The sequence below is a fragment of the Mauremys reevesii genome, linkage group 2 (genome assembly GCF_016161935.1).
Source record: "Mauremys reevesii isolate NIE-2019 linkage group 2, ASM1616193v1, whole genome shotgun sequence".
Lineage (NCBI taxonomy): Eukaryota > Metazoa > Chordata > Testudines > Geoemydidae > Mauremys > Mauremys reevesii.
The window spans coordinates 275,642,956-275,662,245 of NC_052624.1; the positions used below are offsets into that span (position 1 = coordinate 275,642,956).

At 44.8% G+C, this 19,290-nt stretch overlaps 1 protein-coding gene across 16 annotated transcripts in view; it reads right to left on the bottom strand.

Moving 5' to 3' along the window:
- FAM135B (family with sequence similarity 135 member B) overlaps positions 1-19,290 on the bottom strand; it is a 438,555-nt gene that overhangs the window by 287,698 nt on the left and 131,567 nt on the right. For 2 of the 16 annotated variants that reach the window (XM_039527217.1, XM_039527215.1), the window contains one exon: positions 17,783-17,917. The exons of the other annotated variants lie outside the window; for them this stretch is intronic. The gene's annotated coding sequence lies outside the window, so the exon portion shown is untranslated. The remainder of the gene's footprint in view (positions 1-17,782; positions 17,918-19,290) is intronic. 16 annotated transcript variants of the gene reach the window in all.

Below are 19,290 nucleotides of genomic sequence, written 5' to 3' on the forward strand. Positions count from 1 at the left end.
ATAATAAAACGTGAACATACTACACCACACATTACGTATTAAGGATCAGGTACTATTCAAAGAATTTGGTTTAAGATTTGCACCATGCTGTTCCTCCTCTGCTGATTATGCTAAAACAGGGTGACCAAGTTTCCTAAATGTTCATTCTCTTTTTAGAGTGGTTGCCATGTTAGTCTGTTTCAGCAAAAACAATGAGGAGTCCTTGTGACACCATAGACACTAACAAATTTATTTGGGCATAAGCTTTCGTGAGCTAAAACCCATTTAATCAGATGCATGGAGTGAAAAATACAGTATGCAGTATAAGTTTTATTATATAACAGCACATGAAAATATGGGAGTTGCCTTATCAAGTGGGGGGTCAGTGCTAATGAGGCCAATTCAATTAAGGTGGAAGTGGCCTATTGTCAACAGTTGACAAGAAGGGGTGAATATCATAGAGAAAATTACCGTTGTAGTGCTAATGATGCCAGTGCAATCAAGGTGGACATCACCCATTCCCAGCAGTTTGGCACTTTTTTTGTGTACATACTTGGTGTGAAAGCTTTTCCATTACCAAGACAGTCCACATTTTACGATACCACAGTTTCATAGGAGAAGTCACATTTTTCTAATAATGTGCAATATAAAGTCTGCTGCTAACAATAAAAAATTAATTTGTCGTTCTGTTTACAATGTACATCCTTTATTGCAGCATTAAGTAAGCAGGTCAGGGATCTCTGGGAAGCTAGCATTTTGTTATAAAATGAATCCCTTTAATAATTTTCTCCCCAAACTGTCTAATTCCTGGACACAATCACCACATGTGCAAGTATGTTCCCCTTTCCCAGCAACCTCTCCAACAGAGCATCTCCCTAGCGGCAAAAATATGCTGGATCTTAACTGGAGTAAAAATGGTTGAAATTGAAACAAACCATTTTGTCAAAACAAATGTTTCATTTGACCTTAAGCTTTTTTTTTTTTTTTGACTTTTCAAGCTTGCTGAAAATGTTCACTTTACTTTTTGAAAGTGACAATGCACCAAAAAAACCCATTATATTTCTCCATCTCCACTTACTTAATGCAAAGAGGGCTTGTGTTAATGTGGAGGAGACCATAAATATGTCATTCGAAATTAAAATGAAAAGGCTACTGAGATAAAGAGCTTAGTCATGCAAGCCTGAGAAGTCCTTTGAAATGTAAGAGAACATTTTTAAACGATGATAGAAGGCTCCTTAGTCTCCTATCCCTGTCTATTGTCAGGCACTAGCTAACTACATGGAATATCCTGCAGTCAGATGAGGATGCGCCTAAAGAGAAGCTAGGAGTCAGCCTACCTTATAGCATTTGGGAGACTTTTTATATCGTATATAAAAGGGCCTGATTCAGCAAGAAAAGAAAAATATTTGACTTCCACACTGCAGACACCCAAGTAAAAATGGAGGAAGCCAAATTATGCAGGATCCCCACAGCTTTGTGCAGGCTTCTGCAGCATTGAAGCCAGCCATGGATTTTTGTTAAATCAGTCTCAAAATATTGAAGGCATCTTATTTTTCTGAGTTTGATAAAGCAAGAAACTTAATGCAAGTGCCTCTCCCTGCTTACCATACACTATAGTATAAACACCTGCTGTATCGACAATGCATGCACGTTTTCTGTATTGTGCTTGCTGTGGTTTTGGGTGGGGGGGATTTTATCAGCTTTACTTGCAAAAATTAGTTAACATTTTTATAAACATAGCTGCCCAATTAATAATGCTTCTTTTTCACAAGGGGAAAACATTGCAAATATGATGAGAATTTACCACCCCCAAACCTCTATGCTGTCAAATTACCATTTTTGAAACCCCCACAAATTGTTTACTATTTAATATATTTGAGCAGTCGATGTTTTTACAGCTGACTTTGGCTGCTGCTGAATGCAGATCACAGTGGGACACCTCCATGTCGACTCACTTTTGGCACGTCCCATCCTGGCTGCATGTTGTGTAGCAGCTCTGTCTAAGACCCACTACTGATCTCCAGCCCTGTGTTGTGTCCTTCTGTCCTCGCAACTTGGACCTCCCGGACAGTCATGGAAGAGTCCAACTCCTTACACCTGGTTCTCAGCCCCATGGTCCTCAAACCCTTCTCAGACAGCTTCAAATCCCCCGTATATCAGGAGGTGGCACATCATCTTCCCAGTAACTAGTAGGGGAATACAGGCTCTCTTGCTGCACTGGGCTCCAGTCCAGGGAACCTAAGGTGGACAGCTGCAGGCTGTCCCATCAGACACCATGCTGCTGCCTCTTGGATTCCTTCCTACCATTAGCCTTTCCTTAGGCCTTTCCTCCAATAGCCCCTTCTCGGGCTCTTTGTAAGGATCAGTGCCACCCAGGCTTCTGCCCCAAAAGCCCAGTTCCTGCTTTTGTGTCAGGGTCCACCACAATAGCTCATTCCAATGCTTTGCCTTAGAGGTATCTTCACCCCCACTGGCCTCCTCCTTGTCCTCCACGAGACTTCTTGTTTCCCTCAGGTCTCTTCACTGTCTGCTACCAAGAGAGTGAGGGAAGAGTTCGCCCCTCTCTCTCTCTGCAGCCCACTCCTGCTCCAGGACTTCCTCTCTTCATCTATCCAGTTTCTCCTCAGTGAGGCTCCATCTTTAATAAAGCCTAACCCCTCTCCAGGTGCGGCGAGGTGTATTACTGTGTTTGGGGGGTAGACACGCTGTCACAATGCACTGACCACAAGCGTTCAAAAATCGTGAGTCTGGCCCGCCAAAAAGTCAGAGATTGGCTTAAAAATAGCAAACTTTAAAAAAGAACTACTAGATCTGGAGTTTGGTTTGTCTGGTTTCTGCTCCTGTAAGGTCACACTCCAGTCATAGTCTCAAACTTTCTTTTCTCCACAGCCACAGGGAACTAGAAACATTCATTTAAAAAAAAAAAAAGGCAGCTGAGAGTCCCAAGAGCCCCTTGCCTCCAGCAGCTGGGGCTTTAGGACAGCCAGTGCTAGCCCATTGGGGGCCTTAAGGAGGAATATTTTGCTCCCCTCTCCCCCAAACACACAATACTAGAACAGGGAAGTTCTTGTAATAAAAGCAAAAAGGTCTCCCTTTGAGCTGCTCGGGGCCCTAAGCAATTCAGCAATTGCTTAGGCTGCTTATGCCTAGCCCTGGCTCTGCTTTATAATGCATCAGATAGTGTGGGCCTCCGGAGAGCTGGCATCTGCATTTCACCTCTTCCATCAGCAGGAACAGAAACGGGATGCTCAGAGCTTTCCATTTTCAGTTAGGGATGTCTAGATATTTTCATTATAGACAGAATTTGCAGCAAGTGAAAACCATATTAGATTAGGGGCCAGATTCTCTGGTCTGGCTGAGCTGTGCTCGATGCAGGACTGACCATTAAGTCGCCTTTCTATTCCGGAATGTGCATCCAGACCCCTGCTGTACCAAGCTGACTTATACCTGGCAGATGTGGTTAGCGGAGTATTCCCCCAGTGGTTCAGGAGGGGATTGGTGAAGGAGGCCATCCAAGTCAGGGCTGTGCCCAAGAGGAGGAGTGAGTGGATGGGGTGCCCAATGTCTCATCTCCAGCTGCTGGAATGGCTCCTGCTTTTCACCAGCTCTCATTTAATCCCTCTTTAAAATATAAGATACTGAAGTTATCCTGTTGTCCCTGCCCTTGGGAACACAGGAGGGTCTGAAAGACGGACGCTAACCCTTATGGCTTTCCACAGAAGCCAGCTCTTAGATCAAACTATACCAGGAAGACATACGAGTCCCCTAATGTCTTCCCAACCTCTGGAACTTACAGCTAGTGGCACTAGTCGTAATGGAACACTTGTCAGCCTGTGGATTGCCAATTCTTTTTCTCCAAAGAGATTGTGCCACATCTTGCCGTTCATATCACAGGTGCAAGGCAAATATGGAGACCCCTAAAATGCATCAATAAATGGGGGAAGGTGGCAAGTGCCCCTATCAGTCTCTTTCAAAGGTTTTACCAAAAAGAGGGGCAGTAGGCAAGAGCTATTCCACCCAATGGGCCTCAATCTGTTTTCACTTACATTGTAGGGACTGTCATTTTGTTCTATATTTGGATATGGCCTAGAACAATGGGTTCCTGCGCCATGACTGGGGCTCCTAGGTGGTACAGTAATTCAAACTATTATAATTATTGCATAAAGCAGCAGTAACTCCACTGCAGTCAATGTAACATCACAAGTGTAAGGTGAATCGGGCTCCGCATCTCCAATGCGAGAAAAATGTGAAGCCATCACTAGTTGAATCAAGTAGTGAAGTTGATCAGTTGGCTGTCTGGGACGTTGGCTCTTGATAGCACTAGGAACCTTTGTGTTTGTAGACTCGAGGGGACCCTTTAGTTTAATGCTGTGGGGGGTATTAAGGTGTCACAACCGGCTCTTAGAGCTGCTGAGGTGTTCAAAGAATACAAGACACAAAATAAAACTGGAGTGGTCATCGGTCTTCTACCTCTGAAAACTAACAGTCTGTTCAAACCAACAGATACAGCAAGGTTCCCGCCCTTCCTTCAACACCTGTAGTGGCTGTTACCTCTCAGAGCAGCAACAAGCTAACACACTCACTGTGCAAGTCACACCTCCCCCACGGCCCTCATTTCAAGGGACACTTTTCATTTTAGTCCCAACGTTACCCCCATTATACAAAAATATGCCACCGTCTCACTTCTACTGCTGGACATTATTTATGCAAGAAATGCAGAATCAGGGAAGCGAGGCAATACAGAATGTTCTCTACACTAATGGAAGGAATCCCACAGCACTTCATATTTCCTGCCTGACTGGTATTTCTGCATCCTACATTTGGGCCTTGGCAGACAGAGAGGTGTGCTGCGAGTTAACAGATCTGATTACACTCTCGAGACATCTGCATTACTCCAAAAGCCACCAAAGATCTCATGTGTTAGAAAATAGCTTCCTAGTCACAACTACACAAGTCAAGGAACAAGGGGCACAGTGTGAAGCAGTACATTATTAAAGGACAGCAAAAGGAAGAGAAAAATGTGGTCTTAAGCCTTAAGGGACTGCACATGTTGGAAAATTATAGTGCTAATGAAGCCTTTCCGTATTAGGCCTGAGTAAACCAAAGTTATGTTATGCTTGTCCAAACTGTGTTGGAAAGCTTACAGAACTCATTAGACTGAAGGCCGTGTATCTACCTAAGTCAGCTATTTCGCTTATCAGTTTTGTTTGGCTCCCCAAGTATATGTTGGCTCCCCAAGTGTATGCAGCTGCGTTCACATGTATGCATCCAAAGTATCTAGTACAAAGGGTCAACGGATGTATCTTGTGTCCCCTTCAGAATGACAAATGTATCCTCAACAGCTGTATGTCTCTTGTAGCCCCCACAAAATGATATATGTATCCTGCGTACCCAATTATCCACAGGGTCTATAGGTCAACCAAATGACGTAGACAAACGTAGGCTAAGTTGTTTGTTACCGGCTATAAAGGTAGGCCGTTTGGCCATGAAAGGTGTGTCTCTTTCTCTGGCACTAGCCGAGAGGAACACCCGCTCAGCTGACCGATCAATAAAGGGTGTGGTACTTGTCTTCCTGTCTCCATGCCTCCTTGGTGTAATTAGGTAAGCTCCGGGGGGAAAACGAGCCCTTTTGGCTAACACACACCACTTCACTATCACATACTGCTGGCTGGCTTGCTGACAGGAAGGCAAGATCTACAGATGGAGAAGGTGGGAGGAAATTAAACAGAGCAGTCCAGCTCATCCACTTCCTAGATCCTCAGCGGCACTTCACTGATGCTTTTTATGAACCCCTTTCACCTTCCATAGGCATGATTATTCACGGCTTTAATAAGCCGCACTTTATAAATTGCAATACAAAAACAAAACAGAGTTCCATCATTCTTCTCCACTCTAATTTTTAGCTCAATTAGGGTCCAATCCAAGTCCTTGGGCATACCCCTATTGACTTCCCTGGGCTTCGGACAGAGTCCTCTATGAGCGATGAAGGGTAAATCAGCAAGATTAAAAGCACCTTCCTCATTCAGGAGTCAAACCTCCAATGCACAAGTTCAAAGCAGAGGGGACCCAACCCCAGGAGGTGCTGAGCCCCTCCAATTGCTCTGAATTTTCACACTGAAATTCTCGTCCTGGATCAGGCTTGTTAGGATATAGATATTCAGGCCTGTCTGCAAAGGCCTATACTTTAAAAATTTAGGTGTATTCTTATCACTTAGCTAGTTATAGAGGTATAAAAAAAGAATAAAAAATCATTGTCTGTGTAGTGGCCTTCTCTTACTGTGACAGTCTGAGGCCTGGTTCTTTAGCAACCATAAACTGGGAAATGTATGGTCACGTCCTCTCATTCCAAACTAGTCTGGGGCTGTTAGGAAGGTGATTCGATCTATCACCTCCAGAGAAAGGAAAAAGCCTAGAAATTTAGTTGGATAGTTTTCTGTCTGGTAAGAACTCACTTATCAATAGACACAGCTGGAAAACCCTTATGTCTGTATAGATGTAGTTGTGAAATCCTCACTTCTGTATTGTTTTGTATGTTTATTTGCATGGTCTGTCTGGTTCTGTGATTGTTTCTGACTGCTGTATAATTAATTTTGCTAGGTGTAAACTAATTAAGGTGGTGGGATATAATTAGTTAGCTAATCATGTTACAATACGTTAGGATTGGTTAGGTAAATTTTAGTAGAATAATTGGTTAAGGTATAGCTGAAAATATTACTATATAAATTAGGGGCAAACAGGAAGTAAGTTGGGATTCGAAAATAAGGAAAAGGAACTTGAATTTAAGCTTGCTGGAAGTTCACCCCAACAAACATCGAATTGTTTGCACCTTCGGACTTCGGGTATTGCTGCTCTCTGTTCATGCGAGAAGGACCAGGGAAGGGTGAGAGTGAAGGAATAAGCGCTCTCACATCTTGCTGCTGGTGACTCGGATGCATCGCATTGGATAGGTGAGCGGCAGCCTGTGAGTCCCCCTCTCCAACAGTCCGCGCAGCTCACAAGGCTCACAATTCCCAAACGAATTCTCCTCCTGGCAGCAGGCCCCCGATGGGGGGAAAAAAAAAATCTCTCGCTACAAATAGCTTTTCTGCCTGTCACAGGCTGGTTCCCCCTCCCCCCCTTCAATAGCCACTCATGTGAGAAGCAGACAGATCGTTTGACAGAGATCTGAATCCTAAAATAATTTCTCACCAAGGAGTAAAGTCTCCTGAGCCCATTGTAATAAATGGGCAACACACTGTAAGACATAAATGAGCACTACTGCGGATGAAATTTCATTGTCCCAATGGGGGAGCGCAGCCTGGCACTGGGCCAGCAATGTAATTCAATAGAGCGCGCGAGCACAAATGGACCTTGGGAGAAGGATTGATTTTAATGTAATCCCATTTACTAATCAAAAGGAGCAAGGGATTACGTTTGCGAGGAGATGTCTGCACGTGCTTTCCCAGTTTATCAATAAAAATAGCTTTGTTTTAATTAAGATACAAACCGCTGATTCCAGGTCTAATCTTGGCTGCAAACAGTCAGTTACTGACTGAGTGTATTGCTAAAGTTTTAATGCCGTCTCTGCAGCTTTGGTTTCTCCAAATAGGCCAGTGTGAGTGCTCTTCTCTCATATGTTCACCCACCCCATCCCTCTTCCCAGGCTCCTGGTACAGAGATGACCTGTGATGACTTACACCCCAAAAAGATATTTCAGTTTCCAGGGGTTACTAGTGTGCTGTAGGTAGGGATGGAATTTAGGATTGACATGGCTGGAAAAAGCAATATATTTCTTATGAGAAATTTCTAAAAGAAAAAAAAATCTTTATGAACAAATTTTTGGTTTAAGAATTGTGCTTCCTCACAGGAAGTTTCCAACCAAAAACTGTCATTGAATTTCTACTTAAAATGTTGTTTTATTTTTTGTTCATTTCAAGTGCAAATTATTAGAAGAGTGGTCACTGAATGCACAGCTCTCTTCTGAAAATGACTTTCAATAATGGCATCAGAAAGCACAACATGGTATTTTTATCCCTTTGGTCACATTACAGCTACGACTTGGTCCCCCACTTAAACATCTGCATACAATAATATTTCAAGGCATGGCACAACCCTAATGCTCACCCAAAGACATAAACCAAACTTACAACCTCTATCAAAATATACCATTCATAAGGCAATAGCCGTTTTAAAAATAAATACAACCTTGTAAACTGAGCAGTACAAGCAGAAGCTCACATTTTGGCTGTCCTTTGATTTTGGCAATGGAAGAGTTAATCCTGAGCCCTGCTCATGCCCTTGAATAACCCCGCCCCACCCCCAAACCCTCTCTCTCTCTCTCACACACTCACTCACACCCCAAAACCAATCCTGGGCTCTGCATGCAAGTTTTCAGACTCAGTCTACAGCACAGAGACCTTACACAGCCTTTAAGCTGCTGGGATGGTCACATGCCAGTATGAGAGAATGAGCTGGATCTCCTGGGGTGAGATCAGCGCATGACACACAAGTGGTTTGGCTCAGGATACTCTCAGTCTCCAAGGGAGAAATGGAACTTTGAAAAATATGTTCACCAACATTTTCCCACAAGAAAGTTCAATCATCCCCGCGCCATGGCTCCCGGTTGTCTCCCCTGTGCCACAGTGCCCTACCATCATCCCTCGCGTTGCCAGACTATTGCCACTGCAAGTATCATGCTTTGTACATACTGTAGCAGTGTCACAGCAAGACAAAGCTACCGTTCACACTTAGGGCTAACTGGTGTCTCCAAAGCCGAGTCCTCATGGGCAGGGAAGGGGAGGGGAGCATTATTCCAGGGGGATCTGCAGGAGGCAGTGAATCTGAGCTGTACTGGAAGAGTTTTCAGTGGGACTTATGAAGCACAAGGCCAGTCCTTGCACTCTAGGGGTAGAATTTAAAAGACAAAGATCAACTGGGTGCCCAAGTCCCACTTACATAAAAAAGCAGGGGAGGGGAACACTCATTTTATGAGTATATCAGTCCTTGGAGGAAACTATCAATGTGAGCAGCCTCTATAGCCTTGTGCAGTCAGGAGTCCTCTGACCTCTTTGTCCACCTGCTCTGGGCTAGTTGCCTTCTCACCCATAGAGGATCTTCTGTGTACTAGCCAAGCTGCTTGCTGGAGAAAGGCAAGATAACAAGCTAGGGTTGTGAAGAACGGGTCCCTTGTGTGATAAGACAAGATACTACAAATCCCAAGCAGTTACGCATGGCATTAACATCACACAGACAAAAACGAAGCCGTGTCCATCAGCCGTGGTCACACTAATAGGGAGGAGAAGCTGGAGGAGTGGGACATGATGCTCAGAGTCATCGATAAATGATCCTGAAGGACAAGGAGTGGGCATAGAGAGCTCCGCCCATAAAATGCAAAACATGCTATTGATATTCGATTGCAGCTCTACAGCACCTTCCATCCGACTAGCATCCCCGAATGCTCCACACTAATTAAGGAAGTCTCCCAGTGAAACAACAAGTACCATTATCTCCATTTTACCAAAGGGAAAACTGAGTCCCAGAGAGGGTAAGTGACTTGTCTAAGCGCCCAGGTAGCAAGTCAGCGCCCTAGACCAAGACCTTCCGAGCCCCTAGCTCTAACCTCCAGGCCATACTCTTGCCTAATACAAGTATTAGCGCCCAGAAATATTAACTCCTGTAAATCCTGTTGGCTGCACTTATCTGGATATTCCTCAATCTTTCAAACCAGAAATGAGAGAGAAAAATATTTCCAGCAATCTTTTTAATACTGATCAGCATCCTCATCCATCAAAATCCTTGCAGGATGCGTCAGCCAAGCTGATGGCACTTCTCCTAGATAGTCTGAAAACAACTATGCGTACACCCCAACTTCACCCCATTGACAACTCTAGTTCCATGGCATACAGCCCCTATTCTGATCAGAGCTAAAGCTGTGGGGAACAATGGGTTTGCTTCACTGGAGTAAGTAAACTCATTTTCTTTGTTGCAATCACTGTGGGCTCACAGCCGTGTCACCATCAGATTCACTTTGATTTTTGTGTTCAAATTAAACTCACACCTCAAAAGAAGGAACAGTCAAAGCTGCAGACTTTCAGGGCAAAGCCAATACAAAAACAATGAAATCTGCATGGTTTTTGGTAGAGATGGGTCCAGACGGAAACCTGATCAAACCCCAGCAAACTTTAGACCCAGATCCATGTGCAAATCTGAATTTCCACAGCTTGGGTCTCTCTGTAAAGGGCCCAAATGGACAATGAATCCACAGGCTCTTTGGGATAACTCCAATTCCAGATGCAAACTCTGCAACTTGAATCAGTTTTTGGATTTGCTCAAGAACTTAGTGCAGTTCCACTTGAAACATGTGTGTTCCAGGAGCAATTTACACTTGACCACAAAGCAAGTAGTTACTCATTCTAGACGCTGTGCAGAAAACTGGGTCGCTCTGCAACCTAATTCATCCACTGCTGGTCTCCTCACTACATTGTTAAATTGTTTGTTTTTTAAAGAGAGAGACACTTTAGCTACAGTTTTTATTGCACCAACCACCACCTAAGCTGCCCGTTTCTCACTATTGCTGAGCTCTAAAGTCAGACTTACCTGCGTTCACTGCGAGTGCCAGCTGCTAACTCTGTATTCATACCTTCCCAATGCAAAGTGCAAGGACTGTGCCCCTCCCACACACTTATTTGCAATCAATCAGCTGGTGAAACCTATGACTCATTCGCTTCTGACACAGACTTCAGGGGCCAGTTCAAAGAGACTATTAGTGCTCTCATGGAAGTTGCAGCCTTAATAATTAGTTAATACTAATTTCTTTTCTCCTGCCTCCCTGTGGTAGAGAGGGGTCAGGCCATTTTCCAAGCATCTTCTGCAGGGAATGGGATTTGGGTGTACCTGGGGGGCCTACTCCCAAATGCAAGATGTGTTGGGTAGTCAAAGATTCTATAAAATTAGCCAATCAGGAGAGAGCCAGATGGGACGACTACCCATCCCCCAGTTAGGGTACTGGGTGCAGCAGGCGGTCAGGAGTGACTTTTTGTACGTTGGAAGGAAGGGAGCAAAGCCAATTAACTGAAGGGAATAAGTTGATGAGCTTCCCCTCCCTCCGCCCAATCAGGCCAAACCCCTTTTCCCAGGTTCCTGAAGTGTAGCAAGCCTTGAATCCCAGTTCTATTTAAGATCCAGCAGTTTTACTGGTAACATAGGGACAACATTCTTTGTTCAGTGGGGTAATTCCACCCACTTTCTGGGATCCACTCAGCCATGAACAATGGGCACGTTTATGAGGCTAAAAGCGGTGTTTGGGTCACACTGCACTTGCTAGATACAGGATATAGATGACAAGAGTGGGACAAAACAGGCTATGCAAACTGGATCCCTTGCAAGATGAGAGCATATACTATAGATCCCCATGGTGCACAGCGCACACAGCATTTAGCAAACTGGAACGTCAGTCTGTAGTGGAGGAGTAATGCCAACTGAGTGACAGGGAGAAGGGGAGCAGAGTGGCAAGACAGCAGCAGGTAAAGGGCAGCATGTGTCCAAGAATCTAGAGATCAAAGGCCCAATCCTACAAAGTGTCAAATGCCACAAGGAAAGTACCAGGTACTCTGAGCTCCCATCATATTCTGGGCCTTCCCTATTTGGAGAATCATGTCTAGATATATTTTCATGAAAAATAATGGCAGTGCAGAAATTTTGAATGAAAACGGCTTATCAACTCCCTGGAAACATGTCACTCGTTTCTGAGATATTTTCAGATTGAAATATAGCACAGTAAGAACTGGCCCCCAAGTGCTATGAAGAGTCCATTTTAGCGAGAGAAGCTTTTGCACAATTCTGGATGATCTTTCAGGTGGTCTCGTCTGTTTCTAACAAGATCAGGGGATACCGAAGCAAAGGGGGGGAATAGTGGGGAGTATAAATAACAAAGACGCAGTACTAAGCTGAAGGCAAGAGGAAAGAAAAGTGTTCAGAGGGGCTCTGTTGGAATACACTTCCTGGTTTCTAGCTGCATTTTCTTAGCAAATTAGCTTTCAGGATCAGGAATAAAACACTTGTGACGGTATGGCTGGTGCCAACTCCACTGTGCCATGATGGGAATTTTCCCTACAAAATAATTATTTCAGGCTAAAATACAATCAAAGTAAATAGACTGATATTCCTTTGAGCCCAGAAAAGAATGGGTTCCTAATTACCTGCTTATGGGAAGTTCCCAGAAGGCATATATAGGAGAAAAATGCCTCCAACAGGCCTTGTATGATGTCAGATTTCTTATTTCAGAAGAGGATGGAGAAAACTCAGTTATAACATGGTCCTCCTCAGAACCAGAATGCATGCCATTCTAAGGTCAGCCAGGATTGTTTATCATTTTGTCTATATGCTGTGATTCAATGTTTTGTACTACCGTAAAGATTTCCCTTTTCAATAGGATAGAAAGTTCCATGCTGAGCTACTGTTATTTTCTACACTCATTAGACAAATGAAATTCCCATCACATTCACATAGCGCAGAGGACATAACAGAACCAGTCCCATCATAAGCTAATTCACTTCTTTTCTGAGACATAACTGCAAAAGACTAAACACCAAAACCAGCCTTTTCAGATGCCTTTTAAACAAGGATCTCACACACACACACACACACACACACACACACAGCATGACTTAAGTACACACTAACAACGTCCCAGGTCATACAAAGCAGATGGCCCCAGACAAACAAATACATATGAAGATGGATGCATGGGCCAAGTAAAAGAGAGAAGTCAAAGATTACTTCAAGGTTGAGGGACAGAACACAGAAGGTGCCGTTCTGTGTCAGACCAATGGTCCATCTAGTCTAGGATCCTAGCAGCCAGAAATCTCAAAGGAAGATGCAAGCAGTTCTGCAATGGACAATTATGAAATAGCCTGACCCATCAGGCAAGTTTTGGCTTGATCCAAAGCCTACTGAACCTGAATGGGAGTTTTTCCATTAATTTGAGCAAGCTTTGCATCAGGACCTTAGTATTTGGTTTATGCTCTGAAGTTCAAAGATTTTGATCCCCTATCCTGGTAACTACTAGTGCTTTTATTATCCATAACACTCCATTTTTGATTTATTTATTTCAAAAATGAAATAATCTCAATTGACGTATTACCACAGAATGTTTGATTTTGACAAATCAAGGTCAGACAGAAAGAGATTTCACTGGAAGATTTTCAACTAGCGTCGATTTTCAATATTATCTCACATCACAGACCTTACACAGCCTTAAATTCTGTTTGCGCTTTGAGCGCAAGCCACCTATCGCTTTATTGAGCTGACCACATAAGATAACAGCAGGTCTTCACTCCGAGTAGTGACAGTTTACTGAGAGCCTGGCAATGGGGATGAGTCATTCAAATTGCTCCTTTTCAATGTGCATTATCTTGCATTTGTGGACAAAGAAATTCATTGTCCTTTACCGACTTTTGTAAGGTCCCTCCAACCTTGACTAAACATAATTATGCGTCATCTGACAAGTTTGGCACCTCCTTGTTCCCACTCCCCCTTTCCACATAATTGACTAATAGATTAAACCCTGCCTTTGGCCTCATGCTAGATTTGTTGAAATTGGATAAAAACTAACAAGCAATTATTGAGATGAACAGTTTAAAATGATTAAGGAGAAGAATCTTTTCTAATCCCCTGCCTCTCCTCCCACCAACTTGTAGCAGGTGAAAATGGGGAGAACAATTCTTGCAGCAATATTGGTTTAAGGCCAGTAACCCAGGGGATGATCCCGCAACCGCTAAAGTCAATAGGACTGCTCATGGGGTACTACTCATGTGATCATGGGACGTGCAGGATCAAGCACTATGGGGCGGGCGGGGGAGGGGCAATCAACAATTTCATATACCTTGTCAGCATACTTCTGCAGGAGCAAGTCCTGTCCTTTTCCAAAGGGCAAAAAAAAAATAAAAACGTTCTACGATGGGTTTCAAAAGTGGCAAACCTTTGGAAATATGGCCTGCAGGAATGCATGCAACAAACCAGCATCCTGCACACCCACGGCTGGCTTTAGGCCTATTCCACCAATTCCCCAAAATCGGGCCCCGCGCCTAAGAGGGCCCCGCGCCCAGCGAGAATCCCTTCCCTGGCTAGAGGCACCTTTTTAATTTTTACTTACCTGGCGGCACTCTGGGTCTTCGGCAGCGGGTCCTTCGCTCGCTCCGGGTCTTCGGCTACACTTTGGCAGTGGGTCCTTCAGTGCCGCTGAAGACCTGGAGTGAGTGAAGGACCCACCGCCGAAGTGTCACCAAAGACTCAGAACACCGCCCGGTGAGTACAAGCCCCACGTGGTTTTTTTACATGTGTGTTTTTTTGTTTTGTTTTTTTAAGTCATCCCTGCCGGGGCCCCGTCAAAACTGTTCGAATTGGGCCCTGCACTTGCTAAAGCCGGCCCTGTGCACACCGAATTCTTTATGCACCCAAAACTCCTCACATCAGTAGCAGTACTGGGTATGAGAAGAACGCAGGACTGGGGCCTACTTGTCTAGGCCCAGATTTTCTATCCATTCAGTGTTCCACAGTTTTTAGGTGATCAACTTACAACATCGTGGGCCTGGTTTTCACGGGTGCTGAATGCTCAGAATTCTTCTCAGGTTTGCCAAGAGTCAGAGGCACTTGGCATATCTGTCCCCCAAGAGAGGCATTCGATAACATCAGGCATTCAGGGCCCAAAATTATCAACCATTTTGAAAATCAAGGTTCCAGTGCTGCAGCTAAGGGCTACTCTACACTGGCAACACTAAAGCGCTGCCGCAGCAGTTCTTTAATGTGGCTTGTGTAGCCATGGCAGAGCTCTCCCAGCGCGCTAAAAAACCCACCTCCACAAGAGGTGTAGCCCGGCTCCCAGCGCTGGTGCACTGTGTTTACACTGGCACTTTACAGCGCTGAAACTTGCTGTCTCGGGGACGGGGGAGTGTCTTTTCACACCCCTGAGCAAGACAGTTGCAGTGCTGTAAATTGCCAGTGTAGACAAGCCCTAATACAGCTCAGATCATCTGCTTTGGCGACATGAAGTCACACTGAAGTCAATGGGACTCAGGACAGAGCAGACTACCCATGTACCAACTGTTGTAAGAAAGCAGCCTTAAGACTCAAGTCCCTTCACAATGATGCTGATATACCATTTGGAAATACACCCCATCCCTGTGGGAATCAAAGTCTTGAAATATCTTTGATCTGCAGAGAGTCATAGACCTTGTTAAAGCTGATGGGTATCCCACACACACACACACACACACCTTTCTATCAGGCTAAGCTGAAGGAACAATTCAATGCCCCTTTATATCATGATAACTCGAAACAATAGGGAGCCACTACTGTAGGTAAATGGCTGCATGGCAAAGCCAATCAGAAGCTAAGCCATGTTGGCGAAGTGCTTTCCCAGAGACTGACTGTAAAAGACAGACTAGGGGATGGATTGGCTGCAGATGGACGTGTCTATCCACGAGATACAGAAAGCAAGAGACGCAGTCATGAACATGGCCCTGGGGAGGAAGAAAAAGACAGAGCGTCTGCTATGAACAGTACTCATGGGAAAGACAAGCGTGGATTTCCAAGCAAGTAAGCTCCTTGCTGTTGTTCATTTCCACTGTGTTCGGGGAAACAAGAGTTCGGTACAATCCTGTTTTATTTATAATGAAATACCTCGGTCACAATCAATTTATTCTGATGGAAACAAACTGGCAAGCCCTGAATATTAACTAACTATTCTAGTCAAAAGGGACAATCTATTACAAGTGCGTGAGCACATCCATGCACACAACATCTAAGTATCGATCCAAACATCAAGATACAGTACTTCTCTACAAAATGTGATACTGAATTCCCCTCAACACTTGTGATTAGTGTGCACCTCTCATACTACATGCATTAAATTTAGCAACACAAAGGAGTTTTCCCCTCCCCCTGCCCCCATCTCCCATTTTCCTTCCTATGGAATTGCACCAACAAACGCCAGCCCAGGAATCACAAGCGGAGTGGCAAGCTCACACATAAGTTGGTCACTGAATCAGTGGACCGGCTGTCACGCCAAGCCATTAGCCAGACTCAGTAGGAAGCCTGAAAGACAAAAGCTAGAGGCAGGCATGTTGCTTAAAGTGCCACTGAATACAAGCTACACTTCTCCAGCAAAACGGTTCATCTTTCATAAGCAGCTAACATAAGCATCTAGCATGTCCATACAGCAAACGCCGTGCATGGGCTGGCCTGCCCTAGCTAGCTTTCATCCAGCTAGCACAGGTAGCAACAGCAGAAAAGACAGTACAGGGCGGGCTTCAGAGTGGTAATACAAGCTCAGCAGGGACCTGGGTACATACTTGGCTTGCTAGCCTGCTCTGAAGCCCATAGTGCTCTCTCAGCACTGTTATTGTTACCCATGTTGGCTAGACTCAAGCTAGCTCATGTAGGCTGGCCCACGCGCAGCTTTTGCTGTGTAGACATGCAAAGTCTACACAACAAGAGGGAGCAGTGAATAACAGGCACAACTCATACAACCGATGCAGACAGGAGCAGAGCCATAACATTCTGTAAAAGATCCTTAAGGCTAATACAGAAATTGAAAATTCAGCAAACAAGCTGAAGAAAACCAAGGCAAGGAGACACCCTCAGAAACACCCTGGGGCCCTGGCTCTCTGTGCCAAGTGCACCAGGTGTGGGACAGGCAGGCTCAACCAGGCAGGATCCAAGTGTGGAGGGACTCAGTGTGGGGGGGATCCAGGTGTGGGGTGAGAGGATTCTGTATGGGACAATCTGGATGCAGGCAGCTCAGTGTGGGCGCGTGGGGTGTCTAGGTGTGGGGGGGGGATCTGGATGCACAGAGGCTTCTTGGGGGAGTTCCAGGTATAGGGGAAATGGGACTCTTCAGGGGCTTGCAGGTGAAGGTGGATGGGGCTCAGGGGTGGGGTGGGGGTCTGGGTGCAGCTAATGGGGGGGTCAGTGGTGTGGGGGTCAGTGTGTGGCCTCAGGGTGGTGGGGCTCATAAGGGTGGGGGTTTGAGTGCAGGGAGGTCTGTGTAAAGAGGTGGGGGTCTGGAAGCAGGGCATCTGGGTGCAAGGGGGCTCCAGATGCAGGGGTTGAGGATCAATGGGGTGGGGTTCAGGCATGGAGGACTAGGCGGGTTCTGGGTGTATGAGGTGAGGCTTGGTGGGGGTGCCTGGGTATGGGAGGTCAGGATGCTCGGGGGTTGGGCAGATGGGGGAACAGCTCCCTGAACAGTGACTCCTCCCCCTGCAGCTGAGGAACAATGGGGGCAGGAAGCAGAGGAGGATGCAGAGCTTCCTGCAGCTAGGAGAGGTTTCTGGGGGTGGGTCTGACACAGCTCCAGCCATTCCATGCAGGGGAAGAGGAATTCCCATCCTTATCCTGCCTCCAGCCCAGATGGGACTAGCAGCTGATCCCGGCTCAGGGTGGGAGCTACTGGCTGAGGTGTCCCCAGCCGTGAAGTGATTTACCTCTCTGCCGGCTGCTCTGGGTGCCTGAAACGATGTACCTGTGCAGCTAGGGAATGGTGCATGACTGCTCTTGCAGCTTCCCTTTGCTTCCCTGTCAGAAAGTCATTTTTCTGCGGCGAAGCAAAGAAATCTGCAGGGGACTTGAATTTTTCACATGCGCAATGGAGCAGAATTCCCCCAGGGGTATCATTATATAGCTATAGATAGAATGTATATTGAGATTAGACTGTATATGGTTTATGACTGAGAAAAACTGCTGTCTCTAGTCCTGCTGTCAGGATGAACTAGGATTCCATTGCCAGCGATAGCATACTATAGAGAGAGTATAAAATTACACTCACACACTCAAAGCATATGTCCCACATTTAACTTGATGGTTAACTTGTCAGGAAAAAAAGTCAGCTAGGCCATGCCAACTCTTCATTCCACGTGGTCCTTACAGTCTCATCTTTTTAGTATTCAGAACTGAGAGTTATCTGAATAATAAGAAAAAAAAGAATAAAACCTAAATTAATCTCACACAAGGTCTCAAAAAAATGAGACCATTTTCTCTGCAGGGCTTTTCCATGGAATGAGAGCTTCTGTATTTGCTCTTTCCACGCGTTGAAATTTGCTATCTCTGATCTCTCCTGGAAAATGTGTAATGATTTTCAAATTCTGCTCATTGCACATCTATGTTAGAGAGAGCGAGAGAGAACTCTTATTACTGCCTAGCTGCAATCTTCTAAAATGGCTTTGTGTGTGGAAGAAGTCACCTTGCACACATTGTACGTCTGGCATAGGCCATGCCTGAAGAGCCCTTTGTCATGAAAAAAAATATCAATACCAAAATTGAAGAGGAGAACAGTGAACACAATTACAGTTATTTCCTTTGACATTACTGGAACTATTTACACTTCATCCAAACTAAGACATTCCCCTCACAGCTCATACCACTAATTCATTAAACATTATTGATATGGAACCTTCTATCCCTAGAGATTCCAAAGTGCTAGATGAACACAGGGACTACTCCTTACTCACATGGCTGGTCCTTCAGTTCATTTTAAATACTCATATGGATTAAGGGGTTCTGGACAAGTTATTGATCAGATGAAAGGCTGGTAATACCACCTATTATTAATGTTGCCCAACACTTTCCAGTACATGATCCTGCTCTCAGTTGCTTATAACTTTGATGAATTTCAACTATTCCCAAAGGGTCAAAATTTTTCGTGTTTTGTGTCTGCACCGGTCGAATTTTTGTAGATAGTGGAACCATTTTGGCTGAAGCTGTTTCCACGGACAGGAAAAGGAAAACTATACTGCTGTACAGTATTAAAAATTAAAATCAGACAACCTTCTCTTTGAGGCACCCTAGCGCCCCCATTCTTTGGAACTGGGACTTGAAATTTGGAAGGGGTGGCCTTCGTGTCACCCTGTGAAAGTCTGCCAAAATTTGGATCAGTTAGAAGTCTTTGGGGAAAAAAACAAAAACAAAAAACCTCAGTTTGCACAGGCTCAGTAGAGACTTCAATTTAAGCAGCTAGAATGTTTGAAGATTCAGGGTGCTTCGTTGTGGCAATCTTAATTCTGGCATTTCCTAATTTGAGTGCTTGACTTTGTAACTTTAACAATGTCCATTTATTAGGGTTTTTTTAAACGTGCAATATACATATAGGGTGAAATCTTGGCCTCCCTGAAGTCAAAAGCAATGTTGCCATTGAATTCAATGAGGCCAGGAACGCACTGATAAATGGAATCCACTTCATTCGCCTCTGAACTGCAGCTACTTCTAGGATGTAACACGGTAGCTGTTTTAACAGTGCCCTCCACCCCAGAAATGCATTATATGAAATATCCAAACAAA